At 43.8% G+C, this 16,900-nt stretch overlaps 1 pseudogene across 1 annotated transcript; it reads right to left on the bottom strand.

Moving 5' to 3' along the window:
* Positions 1-3,267: 3,267 nt before the first annotated feature.
* Positions 3,268-15,765, bottom strand: LOC143277712 (glycoprotein-N-acetylgalactosamine 3-beta-galactosyltransferase 1-like; annotated as a pseudogene). Its single transcript, XR_013053778.1, has 5 exons — positions 13,633-15,765; positions 11,280-11,948; positions 7,043-7,224; positions 5,340-5,346; positions 3,268-3,916 (listed from the first exon to the last, which is right to left on the bottom strand). The product of XR_013053778.1 is annotated as a glycoprotein-N-acetylgalactosamine 3-beta-galactosyltransferase 1-like (transcript).
* Positions 15,766-16,900: the final 1,135 nt, after the last annotated feature.

Below are 16,900 nucleotides of genomic sequence, written 5' to 3'. Positions count from 1 at the left end.
ATGGTGATAAGTGAAGGGTGTGTCAGTTTGGTTTTTTGTTTTGTTTTTTGTTGTTGTTTTTTTTTTTTGTTGTTGTTGTTGTTGTTGTTGCTGGTTTTTTTGCTGACGGGCATTTCATTTTAAGTGAGCCTAAAGAAAATTTTCTGTTTTTGGTTGAAGCAGATAATAAAGTATTTTGAATTGAATTGAACTGAATTGAATTAAGTACTGACATGGCGGCCACTTGGCCCGGTTCAACTGCGCGGCCATTCGTTCTGTCCGTTCTATTTATAAACACGTGTGTGGCACCATTGTGACCTGGCGTCACATGATAAAGTTTTATTTCTCTCTCCCTTACCTACGTTCTCTCCCTTGAGCCCTGGAAAGCACATTTTGAGCCCAGTGGACCACAAAGATTTAAAATATTATATAAACATCAAAAGAGATCACGTAAATGACATAACTACGCGTCAGTTATAGCAAACGTTACGGCAGTGTCACTGGTTGGAAGAAACAGCTCAGTGGTTTATAACTTATCACACACACTTGTCTCGAAATTGTCTTTAATGATAACAACTAACACAAAGCTCCTCTCAGTGAAACATACATCAGTTTAAGCTTCAGTTTCAAGGATTCGAGGTGTCAGAGCACGCGGGCAGACCCATATACGCCACCGTCAGTGCCACCACATTTGCAGAAAAAAAGGTGCAGATCAGTACCTCAGTAGTGATCATTGCATTCAGTACCCAACGTGCTGCTCAGGCCTTGAGAGCCTATCATCAGTTGGCATGAAAAAAAAAGAAGAAAAAGCAAAAGATAGGGAAAAAAAGGGAATAATGAAATAAAACAAAATAAATAACTACAATAACAAAATACACCCACAAAAGTTAATCAGCAGCAAGCTTAACTGACCAAAGTGTTGGTTGGGTTGATGTGCGGTAGTCAGACGCATCTCAGATGTCTTTTCTTTTTTCCGGCGGTTTCTTTCTTCGGAGCAGAGTGTGGCGAGGATCAGTCAGTCAGTCTGCACGTTTGAGTTTTCACCCCAGTTGCATTGCTCGGACGGAAGAGCCTAGTATGCTGGGTCGTAACCCACTACTGACTGTGTGTAGCATGGAACTGACCTATGGTGTAGTTCGGTCAACGTAGGCACTTAGTCACGTGTAACTGTCAAAAAAGTTAGAACCAAGCAATGCAACTTTTTTTTTTTTTTGTTTTTTTTTTGGTCTTATGCGTATTCGTTTTGATACATGCATGCTTGTGTGCCGAGTGGAGGTTGTCCCTTGCTCTTCTTTTTCTTCTTCTTTTTAAATAATGAATTAAAATATAAAACGCAGTACTGTTATTTATATTCCACGATGATAATTGTCACAGTTTCCAAGTAGGCTGTGAATGAGTAGATGTTGAGAAAAACTTCTTCGTTTTTTTTGTTGTTTTTTTGTTGTTGTTGTTTTCAACGTACAGAAAACGGGAATCTCAGATTTTTTTTTTTTTTTTTTTTTTTTTTTCACTATTGCACAGACTCGTTTTTTTTTCTTCACGAATAATATTTTCACCGGAAATTAATCATAATACCTGATAGCAACGTCTCAATATACCCCTTAAGTTCTTTTCACTCGAGTCAACAATGAAAAGAAGAAGGTAAATATTTCTGGTGAAAAGAATCAGTTGGATTTATTTGTATCAGTTTGTCAAATTAAATAGTGGCCGCGGCGTCCGTGTGTGTGTGCGCGCGCACGCACGCGCGCGCGCGTGTGTGTGCATGCGTGTGTGTGTGTGTGCTGAATCAAGCGAAGCAATCTAAATTTTGTAGATCACTTGCTCTAAGTTGTGTCCCTTTTTCCTGACCGCCCACTGAATCATTAATGTTGTCTCTGAAGTGCCATCGGCAACATGTCTTTTTTTCTTTTCTTTTCTTTTTCTTTTTTTCCCCCCGTAGGTGTATTAATTCTTTGAGGCAGACAGTTTTTTTTTGGTTTGATTTGCTTTTATTTTGATGTGTTAATTATAGTTATCGTGTGTGTGTGTACGTGTGTGTATGTGTGATACTTTGTGTGTGTGTGCATGCATGCGCGTGTATATATGCGCATGTATGCATATGTGTGTGATTGTGTGCATGCATGCATGGGTTGTGTTTGCACGTGTGCGTGCGTTCGAGGAAGGTGGCAGAATGATTAAGACGCGGCTCAGCTTCCAGTACAGAGAGTCCGTGAGGGTCACGGTGTGGGTTCGAATCCCGCTCTCGCCCTTTCTCCCAAGTTTGACTGGAAAATCAAACTGAGCGTCTGCGGGTCTTTCGGATGAGACGACTAAACTGAGGCCCCGTGTGCAGCACGCACTTGGCGCACTGAAAAAGAAGCCCATGGCAACGAGATAGGCCTGGTACACATATAAGCATGCACTCAAGGTCTGACAAGCGCGTTGGGTTATGTTGCTGTCAGGCATCTTCCCAGCAGATGTGGTGTAACGTATATGGATTTGTCTGAATGCAGTGACGCCTCTTTGATAAACTGAAACTTTGTGTGTGTGTGTGAGCATGCGTGCGTGTGCGCGCGCGTGTGTGTGTTTGTGTATGCGTGTGTGTGTGTGTGTGTGATTGTGTACGCGCGTGTGTGTGTGTGCAGTGTGTATTTGTGTATGTGTGTGGTTGTGTGTGTGTGTGTTTAGTGTGCGCGTGTGTGTGTGCAGCGGCCTATGTGTGCGGCGTGTGTGTGTGTGTGTGTGTGTGTGTAATCATCATAATTATCATCGACATCACCCCTCACCAAACCATTTCTTCAGCAACGCAGCGGCAGCAAACAACCACCACCAACAACAAACAACAACAACAGCTACAGTGGCACCAGTGTCGGACACAGAAACCAAGTACAATCACGTGGATTATCTCCCCTGCAGCAGCCAATCTGAACCCCACCGTCCAGCCCAGGGTAAAACACCCAACAGTCACAACAGCAATATACGACAACAATAAACACCAGACAGTTCTGCTTCAATATTCACAATTTCTTTCTTCTTCTTTTTTTTCTTCTTTTTTTTTTTCTTTTTCCCCAGTAGACTCCTTGAGAAAGTTCAATCATCCGCACACTGGCACCCAAATAAAACCACGGCAAAGCAACCCCTTCCACCCTCCTCCCACACATACACACACAAAAACTCACTGTAACATTTACACACACGCGGGAGAGCGCGTGCGCGCACGCACGCACACACACACACACACACACACACATCACCTCCAACACCACCACAATAACAACTAACTCTGATAACAACTAACAATGATTAAAACCTGACATTGCAAATAAACAACAATAAACAAAGAAACGGAAAACAACAACAAAACAAACAAACAAAAACCCACATCACCACCTCAGCAGTCAGAAGAAACAAACAACAAGCCTACTAAAGAAAAAAAAAGTAATAATGATAATGATTACACACACACACACACACACACACACACACATATATATACAGCCAAACTTTGCAAGTTATATTCACATCTCAATTTTTATCCTTTTAAAAGAATAAATAAGTAAACAAATAAATAAAACGGCCCATGGAAACAAATGACAGGCTTAAAATAAAATTAAAAAAACAAAACAAAACAAATAATAATAAAACAAATACAAGCGAAACCCCAACAATCTGTATTGACATGACATTGCTTCAGGTCTTCCCTATCCTGTTTGTGCGTGTGTGTGTGTGTGTTGTTGTTGTTGTTGTTTGTCCACATTCAAGGCTTCAATACAACAATGAAATCGTGCTCCTCCACAGCACCGTCCGCTGATGTCTTGCCGTCCCAGTCGAGGCTGTGTGGTGGTCTGTAGACCACTCCGAACGGTTTCATGTGATAGACGAAATATTCCAGAGCGTACATCAGATAGGAAGAGACCTTGTGAAAGGCGATCGCGTACTGGCTCATGTTGTCAATTGTCTGGAACAGCAGCAACATAGGATTTGATGTAGGGATGATGATGATGATGATGATGAACATTGTTGTGTGTGTGTGTGTGAAGGGAACGGTGGTTGTGGTAAGTGTGTGTATGCGGGCATGCGCTGTGTGTGTGTGTGTGTGTGCGCGCGCGCACGCGTCGGTGTGTGTGCGCGTGCGCGTGTGTATACGAGCATGTTTGCATGGAAGGCATGTGCGCACGTGCATATGTGCGACTTCATGCTGTATAGTTTCACGTCGGGAGTTAGACATGTATAAGCCGCTATCCTATTTATCCCTTAGTCCCAATCGATAATTATACTGAAAGAGCCCCATTTGTTAGAGGCATGTCTCTATCGTAAACAGTCTTGTAAGCGCTCACTTTGCTCAGATATCACCCTTGAGGGTGGACGTTTACAGGGTAGTTTACAGTTTGCGGGAGCCAATTCCCTTACATGGTCTGACATTACACACAGCACTGGCTTTGATCGGTAGTGAGAACAAAACGGCTGCTGAAACGAAACACTGCGTCAGCGACATCTCAGCCAGTGTTTTTATTTTCTTTATCCCTAGATCTACTACTACTAAAATTTTTGAATCTCTCTCTCTCTCTCTCTCTCTCTCTCTAGTTTCCAGTGTGTCTGTCTGTCTGTTTGTCTGATTGTGGGCTGTGTGTGTGTGTCTGCGTCTGTGTGTGTGTGTGTGAGAGAGAGAGAGAGAGAAATTTTGTTGGTCCAAGTATAAAGAACGTGGTTTTTGATACACAACACACAAAATTCTAATACATTTGTTTTATACTGTGTGTGTGTGTGTGTGCATATGTGCACGCAAAAGTTACAGAACTGACAACTGATTAATATATATATAGATGTGACCAAGCCCTATGCTTGCTCCAAAACTTGCCTCAAGCACAAGCTGTATTAGCTTGCCTCATGCACAAGCTGTATTAGCAGACCACAGTTTTCGCAACTAACTCGTAGCAGAATATGTGTGACGTCACTCCCAGTTTGAATGCAAAGCCCCTTACATCATTTTGTTCTCCCCAGACAGCCTACTCCTGGACCAGCGTCGTCTCGGTATACTATTGGATGAGCTGGAATCTGTGTTTTTGGTCCACGGTATTTAATTAATATATCTTTTGTCAGATCAGTAAACTACAAGTATTATATACTGGCAGAATTGTCGCGATTCCATCTTTAAGTCTATTCCATTTGTGTCTGCCTACGTTAAACTGATTTAACGCAGTTTGTAATTTTCAGCAACGAGCTCGTTAAAACTGACCCTATTCAGGTGACTTAAATTAAGATGATAAATTTATCATAAATAATCAACACTTCATTTTATACTCATTAGAGCTCATTTGAGCTCTTTCTTTTGCAACTTATCCAACGTAAATCGGTTTAGGAATCATTTAGAAATCTGTCACTGAACACCTTGTAAGAAATACAGTTGTCAGATTTCAATGGCCAATGGGTTAGTGTTTCACTGATTCTCAGTACTCAAAGACGTGTGTAGTATTCTGCTGGTGTGATTACAAGATAGTGTTGGATTAATATCAGTTATTGGTTAAAACCACCTGATATGTATCAGTCTGTTAATTGTAATTTAGTTATCATGCTCTCTCCTGTACGGCTTACCCCAGTATAGTGCAACATGATAAACTGATTCATTTGAGTCACTTTGACACAGTATAAGCTTTACCTAATCTATACTGTCAGTGTACTTTCACTAAATCAGCATAGCTTCAATCACTTTAACTGCACTATTTAAATGTATTAGAAATGTCATTTGATGTCAGTGTTTGGCCTTCACACATATGCATTACCAAGTGGTAGTCTTTCCATGTAATATGTATACATGTGCTTTACTATTCACTTGTGCCGATATGTTGTGCTAATGACATTTGTTTGTGTCATTCCAGGCACTGTCTTCTCTTCTAACATCTTCTCTTCTTAGTCTTCTTCTATTCTCTTCTCCTTTATGTCTTCTTAGTTTTTCTCTACATAACTATTGTAAATAAAACAATAGAAAAACCCATTTGTGACTGGCCTCTATATGTTCCTGGCCTGTGCGCGGGAATTTTTGTCTATCCTTTAATTCAGTAAATCATCATTTAGTTTAGTTCTTTTGTGCCGTCCGTACCCTTGAACAGAACCACTCGGTTCGGCTACAAATATATAAATTTTGATACGGATGGCATTTTAATTAGCAACTGTTTCAGCAACAAACTTGTAGTGACTCTACAGATGCTCCCTCCAACCCCCTCCCCTCCTTCTCCTACCGAACCCCCCACCCCCATCCCCACCCCCCACACCCCACCCACCCACCCGGACTTCAACCTCCATCTCCATTTCCTCCCGAGTTTACGTCCAGCTTCCAGCCCTCTCGCAGCTCAAATGTACCAGTGTTCTGAACAGCTTTCAGTTTCAGTTCCAGTTTCAGTTCCAAGGATGTTTTCAAAACGTGCGGAATGTTCAGGCATATACGCAACACCACATCTGCTGTATAATTTGTTTGTATTTTGTATTTCTTTTTATAACAACAGATTTCTCTGTGTGAAATTCGGGCTGCTCTCCCCAGGGGGAGCGCGTCGCAACACTACAGCGCCACCCTTTTTTTTTTCTTCTTCTTTTTTTAAAACAAATTTTTCCTGCGTGCAGTTTTGTTTTTCCTATCGAAGTGGATTTTTCTAGGAACAACCCAGTTTGTTGACGTGGGTTCTTTTACGTGCGCTAAGTGCATGCTGCACACGGGACCTCGGTTTAGCGTCTCATCCGAATGACTAATGTTTTTAGATTGGCAAAAAAAAAAAAAAAAAAAAAAAAAAAGAACAGATGCCTAGAAGGTGTTAAAACATGCGGACTGATCTATAAACACTACCACCACTCGAGTGCTGTATAATGTATATAAACTGGGAAAAAAAACAAAAAAAGAACAGATGCTTATGAGGTGTCAAAGCACGCGCGCGGAGTTATCCATATACACTACACCACATGTGCTGTATATTGTTTTAAATGTTTAAAAAAATAAAATAATAATAATAAAGATGCCTGACCTTCACATAAACCCAGCCCTCCGGTCAGACCCTGAGGGGAACCTAAATCCCCTCCCCCAACAGTGGCGTATCACCGAAAAGGGGATCGCCGAACGCTCTCCCCGGGCTGTGACGCGGAGGCGTTTCCTAGCTCCCGAATCCCCTGCGAGAAGATCCCGTAAGGTCTGAGCTGGTAGACGAAATATTCCAGGGCGTACATAATTTTGGGCTTGATATAGTGAAAGCTGATGGGGTACTCACTGACAGTCTCCATCCCCTGCAACATACAGACAGACTAACAGACTGACTGACAGACTGAGTCAGACAGACTGACAGATGGAACGCGTGGTCACATGCTGTGTGTGTGTGTGTGTGTGTGCGCGCGCGCCGCGTGTGTGTGTGTGTGTGTGTGTGCAGATGGTGTTTTTTTTTTTTTTTTTTTTCTTCTTTTTTTTCGGGGGGTGGGGTGGGGGGGGGGGGAGTGGGTATGTTTTTGTCTGTTCATATATACCTATCTATCAATTATTTGCAGTGCTAATATGGTCCTGTGTGGTCAGCTGGACAATAAGCACCAATGTCAAATATCGATGATTTATTTATCTATTTGTTCATTCTTTCATTCATTTATTTATTCTTATTTATTTATCCAGTTGTTTATCGTTCGATTTATCTATTTGCTTGTTCATTTGTATATATTTTACACAGATATTTATCTATTAATCATTTAGTATCTATGAATATTTTATCATTTACTTATTTATTTATTTATTTATTTATTCATTTATCGATTTATCTATCTATCTATTTATTCATTTATCTATCTATTTATTTAGAGATTTATTGAAGACAGTGATGCATATTCGAGACTTGCAGAATTTGAACAACAGCGAGCTTAATTCTTTTTCTCTTCAGTATTGTTGGGGGGTTGTGGATGGGAATTCTGCTGCGGTGGCGTCAAGGAAAGTTAGCTAGACAGGATAGACCCCCAAGGCGTGACCAGCGCACTGGGTTTATGCATAGATCAGGCATCTGTATGCATCCACCACGGTGCACAAGCTTTGACACCTCCATTGTTGAAACTGAAGGAAAGGAAAGCACGGTATTCCTGAGCATTTTCTGAGGACAGAAACAAAACTTAAATCAATCATTTTCTATATGCAACACACACACACACACACACACACACACACACACACACACACGCACACGCACACACGAACGCGCGCGCGCGCGCACGCACACACACTTTCACTTACTCGCATGCGTACACAGCAATCCCACCCCCTACCCCCACCTCCACCCACTCGATTTTTTTTCCTACCCTCGTCTAATATCACTTACAGTGAAAAGACGTTAGACTAAAGAACGAACGACGGGAAGAGAGCTAGAAAATCTCTGCCATCATGCAGGTATACCACGACTTCATAACGCAACATATCACACAGACTTCTAATCTGTTGAAAGAAGTAAGCAAGAACTGTATGAATGAAACTGTTTGAGGTCCTGGTACTTCTGAGCATTTCCGAGAAGGGAAGAGAACTGGAAAATTCTCAGCCATCAAGTAGGTATGCCACGACTTCTATAACGCAACATACCACATAGACTTCTAATCAGTTTAAAAAAGTAAACCTGAACTTCATAAATGAAACAGCTAAAGGTCTCCCTTCCAGTAGCCTTTTACGGCCAGCGGGACAGTGAATTCCTACTCTCTGTACGTGTCTGGCACACGGCATTAGAAGGCGGCACCCAATCCTCTCCTTCCGCCATTTTGACCTTCTCCACCCGAAATCAGGTACCCGTTCACACATGGGTGGAATCAGCGAGGAAAATCGGAGCAAAGTGCATTTCCCAAGGACACAACACCATGCCAAAACGGGGGCGTGGACACTGATCTGACCACTGGGTGAACGCTGGATCAAAACTGAGCCCAGCGCCTCACCGATTCTGCCGCCGCAGCTGCTGCTACATAACGTAGGCTAACTGTACACCTAGAGAAACCAGCAGAAACTCTTCCTTGGTTCTGTAAAATCTGTCAGTCAAACACCTTGGGAAAACATGCATATTGATTATGTTTTTCTTTATCAATTCTTTTTGAAATGATCGTGTGTGAGCAAATACCTCAAGGTCATACGTTAGAAAAAAAAAGGGGGGTGGGGGTGGGGGTGGATAAACACATACAGACACAGACACACACACACACAGACACGCACACACACACACACACACACACACACACACACACACACACTTTACAAAAGATACATCCATACGTTATTACGTTATTACCCGGTTAAATCTCAGTCTCAATATTTTCGCAAAAAGCTTCTTCACCCCCCCCCACCCCTCCTCCCCCTTTTCAAACAAATAAACTGGCTGTATAGCCTGGTTCTTGTTCGAACATGAACCTCACCGCTGTTTCCGATACCGTTCCCTCATAGATATAGCCAACTCCCCCCCCCCCCCCCCCCCCCTCCCCCCGCACCTTTCTTTTTCATGTTAAAAGTGAGTGCACTGAGGGAAAAATTGAAGGGTGTGAATACAGGTGGTGTGAGGGGGCCGCGGGAATGAGGCGGGGGGAGGGGGGGCTGCAGGGGGGGGGGGGTGAAGGGAGTGTACCTTGGTGGAGGTGTGGTGGAGGTGATTTGTTTCTTATCTTTAAACAGGTGCGGGGACACTACTGGTAAACGCTCACCATCCCAACCGCCAGTGTGGCTTATTAAAAACTGTGCTTGAGGTAAAACTCTTTCTGAACACCACTTAAAATAAATAGATAAATAAATTGTATATTTTTTAAGATACCGAGGGAGAGAGAGACAGACAGACAGACAGACAGTTTCCTGAACTTACAATAGGCCCTAGTTCAGCTTGCTGTCTGTGATCGCGTTTCATTACAAAGCAGTGCAGATTTAGATCTTAACGTTAAAAATAATGATTTAGAAATAAAAATAATGATGATAAAGCCCCGCCTGCACCAGATGTTGACGTGTCCTTGAAAAACACCAACAAAAAAAATCAACAAAACAAAACAAACAAGTGAGAGCATGACGTTACTCCATGACGCAGTATCTTGTTTCAGTGGCCGTTCTGTTTTCATCCCCACTGAAGCCAGTCGGGGCTGTATATGGTGGAACAAAGTAGAAATGGGTTCCCGCAAAGGGTAAAGTACCCAGTGAACGTCAACACACAACTTCAGAGTGAAACGTGTATAAAAAATATATATATACATATAAAAAAAAACACGAAAAAGAAATAGGGGGTGAGCACTTGTATGATAGTCAGTCGTGTCTGACTATGACCTTTAGAACAGCAGTGAAGGCAGTTCCAACTATCTGGGCTGGAATTTGATTATAGTGGAGAGTGTCTTGCCCAAGTTACACCCCCACTCTCTCGGCACAAGAGGGTTTTAGGACAGTCGGCGATGGGATGGTTCACAAAGGCCAACTGCCCCCCCAAGGCTGCAGCACTGATCCAGTGCAATCTTGCCTCCTAGTTTGAGAGCCTTAGTCCTTCACAAAAGACTAAGCTGTAAATGACTTCCATTCGCAATGGAGAAACCATTGATCATACAGCTCCCACTTCCTTGTGGGCCCAGCTGCGAGTATTCTTATGTCAGTCTGTGATATTGTAAGCTGAGAGTTGAGTGAGCGCTTACAATGTAGTTCACAGTTCTAGCCTGGTGCTGACTCTTCACAAAAAACTGCTTCGCGAAGAGAAAACACGTTGAATGATTGTTCAACAAGCTCCCACGCCAAGCTCACACTTTGTTCACCCTGTCCCCTTCACACCCTCCTCCTTCACGCTCTTCACGCTTCCCTTGTGCTGCCTTTGCTGCTCTGAAGAAGGAAATCCTTTCCTTTGCGCGCGCGCGCGCACACACACACACACACACACACACACACACACACACACACACACACACACACACACGTCTGCTCTGTTTTTGTCTCTGTCTATTCGAATGTGTGTCTCTCTCTCTCTTTGTCATTGTCTGTCAATTAAGCTACCAATAAATTTTTCTGTCTCGCACCTTCGCAACAGCATTGTGTTAGTTGCGTGCGCTTGTGTGAGTGTGAGTGTGTGTGTGTGTGTGTGTGTGTGTGTGTGTGTGCGTGCGCGCGCGTGTGTGTGTGTCAAAACTCAGAGACAGATGAAGAGAGAGATAAAGAGAGGGGCTGACATATCTCTTCAAAGACAGACAAAGAGGCTAACATTGTGAAAGAAGCAACTCCCATAACATTTTTTTAAATCAACAAAACAGCCTCATCAACAACAACAACAACGACGACAACAACAACAACGACAACGCCAAAAACTTGCATGTTCCCAGCTCACCATTCTTCCCCCGTGGACATCGTACTTCAGGAACCACGGTGGGGAAACCCCCTCGAAGATGGGCCTCAGGACCGAAACAGTGGAACCTGGTGCGACCCAGACTGTCCGTGGAGGGCAACAGGCGCACGCCGAGCCTGCTCAGACACCTGCCCATGGCAGCGTCCTCGGCCCCTCCGTCCTGGCGGCAGAGAGAAGAGTTCGCCGCGCCTGCCTCCGCGGACGCCAGCCGCCTCAGAGCTTCCTTGCTGAGGACGTAGCCGGCTCCGCCGCTGGCGTACCCTTGTTTCACGATGGTCTTGAACACTTTGCCGAAGTACACGGGCTCTCGTGGACTGTAGGCGGAGAGCATGTAGCGCAGGTTCTCCATGACGACGTACGTGTCGTCATCCGCTTTCATGAACCAGTCGGCGTCGTCAAGGTGGTGCTCGTACACGTACTGGAAAGCTTTCATCGTCTTGGCCGTCAGGTGATTCCGGCCTTCCGTCACGTCTAGGCCGATGGTGGGGAAGGTGTCGTTCTGCTCGGAGCTCATGAAGAGCAGCTTGTTGGCGCGCTTGCCCCACGTGTTGCGCACATGCACGGCTCTCTTGAACAGGTTCTGGGGCCCGGTCATAACCCACACCAACACGCGTACTTTTTGGTACAGCTCTTTGGCTCTTGTGTCGTCATCTGGATTAGAAAAACAACAACAAAAAAGAAAACAAAAAACGTGTTATTCAAATTAAGTACTACAAAAGTAACTTGAGCAGTTTTCTTTCAATCAATGGAGAGACAGGACCCTCTGTGTGTGTGTGTGTGTGTGTGCGTGCGCGCGCGCGCGCGTGTTTGTGTGTGTGTGTGTGTGTGTGTGTGTGTGATGATTATCATGTAAATATATAACTAGAAAATATAGTGATTTTGTTTGCACATAATAAACAGACCCCCCCCCCCCACACACACACACACACCCTACCCCTCCCTACACCCCACCCCCCCAAAAAGGAGGGGTGGGGGGAACCATGCATGCCCCTTTAACGCATCATTTACCCCTCAAAATCAAAGTCACTAAGTAGTGCTTGGTGAAATGGGGGAAAGCAGATGACACTGCGTGCCCACTCTGCTATGGCAAACGAACAGTGGAACATGTCCTCAGCTCATGCAAAGCGGCGTTGAGCCAAGGACGGTACACACGAAGGCACAACCAAGTACTAAGGGAAATTGCACACGTGGTGAGCACTGTCCAAGGAGCACCCACACCACCAGAAGTTCCAGTAGAGTTTCTCTCTGCATAAAGCAATAAAGTCTGGCCAGGAACAGCTGTAACATCCGAAGCATGGAAACGTGGGCTGCTTGATGGTGCCGAAAATAGGGAATGCACAGTTGACCTACCAAAGGGGAAGAAACACCCGGAAATCATTAGCAAGAGCGGCATGAGACCCGACATAGTACTCCACTCCAAAGAAACGAAACAAGCGATTCTGATTGAGCTCACTGTGCCGCATCTGCCTACAGCCTCATGAAACAGCTGTCGATTTCTGGCAGAGAGGACATGGACTCTCAAGGCAATGGCAGAAGCAGCAGAAAAGAGTTCCAGCTGGATCTGGTCGGGGAGGAATGAAAATAAACTTCATATGGATTATTTCCATACTCAAACTAGGCGTACAATGGCTCAGTGGCTAAAACGTCTGCCAGAAAAGGTGACTCAGTCCTGAAGTGGCGACCACCCTGAGGCACGGGTTCGAATCTGCTGAGGGCCAGGAATTAAAAAAAAAGAAAGAAAAAAAAAGAAAAAAAGTTGGCAATAAAAGGGCATCCAGGAGTCCTGACTTGGGTGCGGAACGGCCCCCTTAGAGTGTAAGGAGTTAAGGGCCGAAACACTTGACTGACGGGGGCTTCTTCTCTGAAGACCTTGTACTGTCCAGCTTTCCCTTGAGTTTCTTATCATTGCCATCTCAGCTGACAGTACACAATATTTCCATCAATTGATGGAACCTTACGAAGATTAAATTTGCCACGTTCTGGGAAAGAAACAGAATCTTACTTTTAATTTCGTTTATAAAAAGTTTTGGGTTTTTTTAATTAAATCATTATTATATAGATAATCAATGAAGCAACAAACAAAAGCAACAAAGCAAAGAAACCAAATAAAAGCAGTTTCAGTCAAGACAACCTACCAACCAACCAACCATCTGCCACAGTTTCTGTCATACATGAGGCATCTGTTCTTTTTTCTTTTCTTTCCTTTTCAAAATCTGTTCAACCTCTCATTAAATACAGCAGATGTGGTGTAGCATATATGGATCAGTCTGCACGTTTTGACACCTCCTTGAAGCTGAAACGGAAACCTTTCACACACATAAACTGACCGCCTTACCGAGTAATGACACATCGTCGTCTCTCGTTGCCTCCCGCGTCGCTTCTACCTCCCTCGGCCCGAAGGCACCATCGATGACGTTCTTCCCCAGCCTCGCCCACTTAGGAACAGCAGCAACGTTGAGGGTGGGGGGTCTGGCCATCTGCTGCAGGGAGGTAAGGAGGAAGGACACGGTCAGTCCCAGGCTGACGCCCATCAGGAACTGCAGAGAGCCACGACTGAATCGGCTGATGCTCATCGTCAGAGGTGGACGTTGTACAGGTTATCGCCAAGAAAGGTTTTCTTTTGTTCAGCGTCTGGTGCCAAAGACTGTCCTTGGGATGAGAGCAGGGACCGATAGAATTTGGTGGTGGGTTCGGGACTGAGCAACCAGTATGTGTCTGTATAATGTGACTTCAGTTTCGGGACTGAACAACCAGTATGTCTGGTGACAGCAGGTACAATGTGACCAGGATGTGTCTGTTGAGAGCAGGGACAGGGAGACTTTAGTTTAGGGACCGCACAACCAGTATGCGTCTGTTCAACAATTCCTTGTTTGCGTTGTTGTTGTTCTTATTATGTTTTTTCACACGTGTCCTTACTGGAATTTAGGATTAAAACATTTGGCAGACGAGCCTGACAGTGCAAGATTAAGAGTCAGTGCTTATAATGGTTTCCTGTCACCCTAATTGTTGACCATGCACCAGTAGAGAGTTCATCCGATTGATGTTAAGAGTACAAAGTTGTTATTTTATCCCGCTGATTTAGCACCAGTGAAAGATTTATGTTGTCATCTCGCCCACTGGACATATATATTTTGGATTTTCCTATCCTGTTCAATGGAATACTCAGTCCCTTTCGTGTATTTCATAATGATTGTGTTGTCATCAAGAATCACACATGTTGTCTTGCATGGATTCCTTTACATTGTCACAACTGCTGTGCTGATCTTTTTATCATGCACTTCTATCATACGTATGGTGTCGCTGTTCCGAAAGTTGTCCAGAATAACTATGATATTGTTTTTACATCCAGTTTGAAAACCATATCGTGTAGTTCCACAATTCTGGGACGTCTATAATATAGTCTTGCAGTTTTAGGGAACAACTGAATTAGCTTTTACAAGAAGATCATATCACTGATATGGATTGCTGAAACGATTACGCCTCAGGTTCAATAATGGGTTCCGATGTTAGTTGCTCATGAAATCATCCAGTGCTATCAACAATTACAACTGTAGGCCTGTATTTACTCTAAGCTTACGTTGTTGACGTACACTGCTCGAGCAACTGATTTATGTTCCTATCACACTCACCTTCATTGATATTTGCATAGGCGTATGTGTAGAGCTAGGATCTAAGCCTGTTCTTGATCCAACTTCAAGAAGAATCATGTTGTTGATCCGATGTTTGAAGACTAGTTGTGCTGACATCGGAGGTTTGTTGATTGTTTAAAGCTCATGTTTTATCCTACTTGTGTCTTACGGAAATTAAGCGTTTCCACTTTTCTACCGAGTTTTCAGCCTGCGGCAATGCAGTCACGTACTGCTGCTTTGCATTCATCCGAAATAAAAAGTAACATTCTGTTATACTTCGTTTTCAAAACAGAAATCGCCGATGTCTATCATAACAGTTTGAAAGAAGTTGAAAAGTAGGCTTTACTTTCTGACAGTCGTCTACATTTCTTTGACCTTTTCGAAACAGGCTGGCCGCACGGAAAGTTTTGTATTGGATAATGGGAGGAGCAAAAATAATCGATCTGGAAATCTATAGTTGGGGGCGTGGGGGTATCGTTGGAGACGCGACATCTGACACACACACAAAAAAAAGGAATTATGCGTTCAAAAATACATTCACTGAAATGCAGTTTTTCCGTTATGTATATGCTATAAAAAATATTTTTGTTGAAACTCACACTGTAGCCAATACTCACCACCACCACAACCACTGCACTATACTGTGAAGGTACATATTTCCAGCGCAATACATCTCCTCTGCACTTCTACTACTAGCAAAACAGTCCACTGTGTCTGCTAAAAACCCACTCGTTCTCCCCCACACGACGTAGCTCGTTCTGTTACTACCACATGCAACACTGTGCAAGTCCATGCCTCCGGACCAACCTATACGGTCTAAGCAGGCGAAATAAATTCTGTTCCCCACTCTCTCCCACCCCGTCCACGTACAGTACTGCACAGGTCTTTCTTGAAAGGCCTGAGTGTGGGCCTGTACTGCTGAAGTGTGCCTTGGTGACAAGGACTGTTTGACCACGATTGAACGATTAATGGCAGGCTCTGTGAGATACAAGCCGTCGACGACGTGAATGAGGAGATAAAGTTGTCCAAAGCGGTCGGGCTGTTGCCAGCCAGTTCGACTGGTTCTTGTGACACTCCTTTCAACTCAATACTTCGTGTGGCGACGTTAGAAAAAGAAAAGAAAATGAAACAAACAAACAAACAACAACAACAACAAAACTGTGCAATAAACTTACGCCTCCACACACAATAAGAAATGAATATAAACTGCTTCAGTCCTTCTTTTCCCTTATTATGACATGATCCATCCTTCCAGATGATCAAAAAATAAGATCTATAATACACCATAAACACCTGCTCTCAGAGTCGTTGCTTTAACTCTCTCCATACGAACGGCGAAAGAGACGACGTTAACAGCGTTTCACCCCAGTTACCATCATCAAAATATTGCAAGCGGAAGGCTCTTATACTGAAGACGTGAATGTTGACAAAAAATACCACAATTCTGACGACGGAAGCTAAAGGTTGGGTCATTCAGACACCCACTGGACATCCGAGGGGTCTGTGTAGAGGAGAAGAGAGGACTGGCCGTACTGAGTGAGTTAAATGTTTCGTTCACGCAGCAAGACAGCGGCGTTTGGTCAATAAGATGAAATTGGAAACTGAAGAAGAAAGAAAAAAAAAGAAATAGACAAGTTTTATCTTGAGGCCAGCAAAGGGGAGAGAGAAACAGGAAACATCAATCCAAGTAAGTGGGTGGGGATGCAGAAATAAACACACACGCGCGCGCGTGTGTGTATGTGTGTGTGTGTGTGTGTGTGTGCGTGCGTGCGTGTGTGTGTGTGTGTGTGTGTGCGCGCGCGCGCGTGTGTGTGTGTATGTGCACACGCGCGTGCACGTACAGATGGTCGCGAATTCCATTTTTATTGTATATCATCTTTGTTGTTTTTTGTGTTTTTCTTTCATCAATGTTGAAGAAAAAAATCAAATTACACATCATTGCAGTTCTCCACTCTTTGGATTTACAGCATAAGA

This window comes from Babylonia areolata, chromosome 2 (genome assembly GCF_041734735.1).
Source record: "Babylonia areolata isolate BAREFJ2019XMU chromosome 2, ASM4173473v1, whole genome shotgun sequence".
Classification (NCBI taxonomy): Eukaryota; Metazoa; Mollusca; class Gastropoda; order Neogastropoda; family Buccinidae; genus Babylonia; species Babylonia areolata.
Note: the sequence above shows the minus strand (reverse complement) of the source record. Positions and strands in the feature narration are given on the sequence as shown.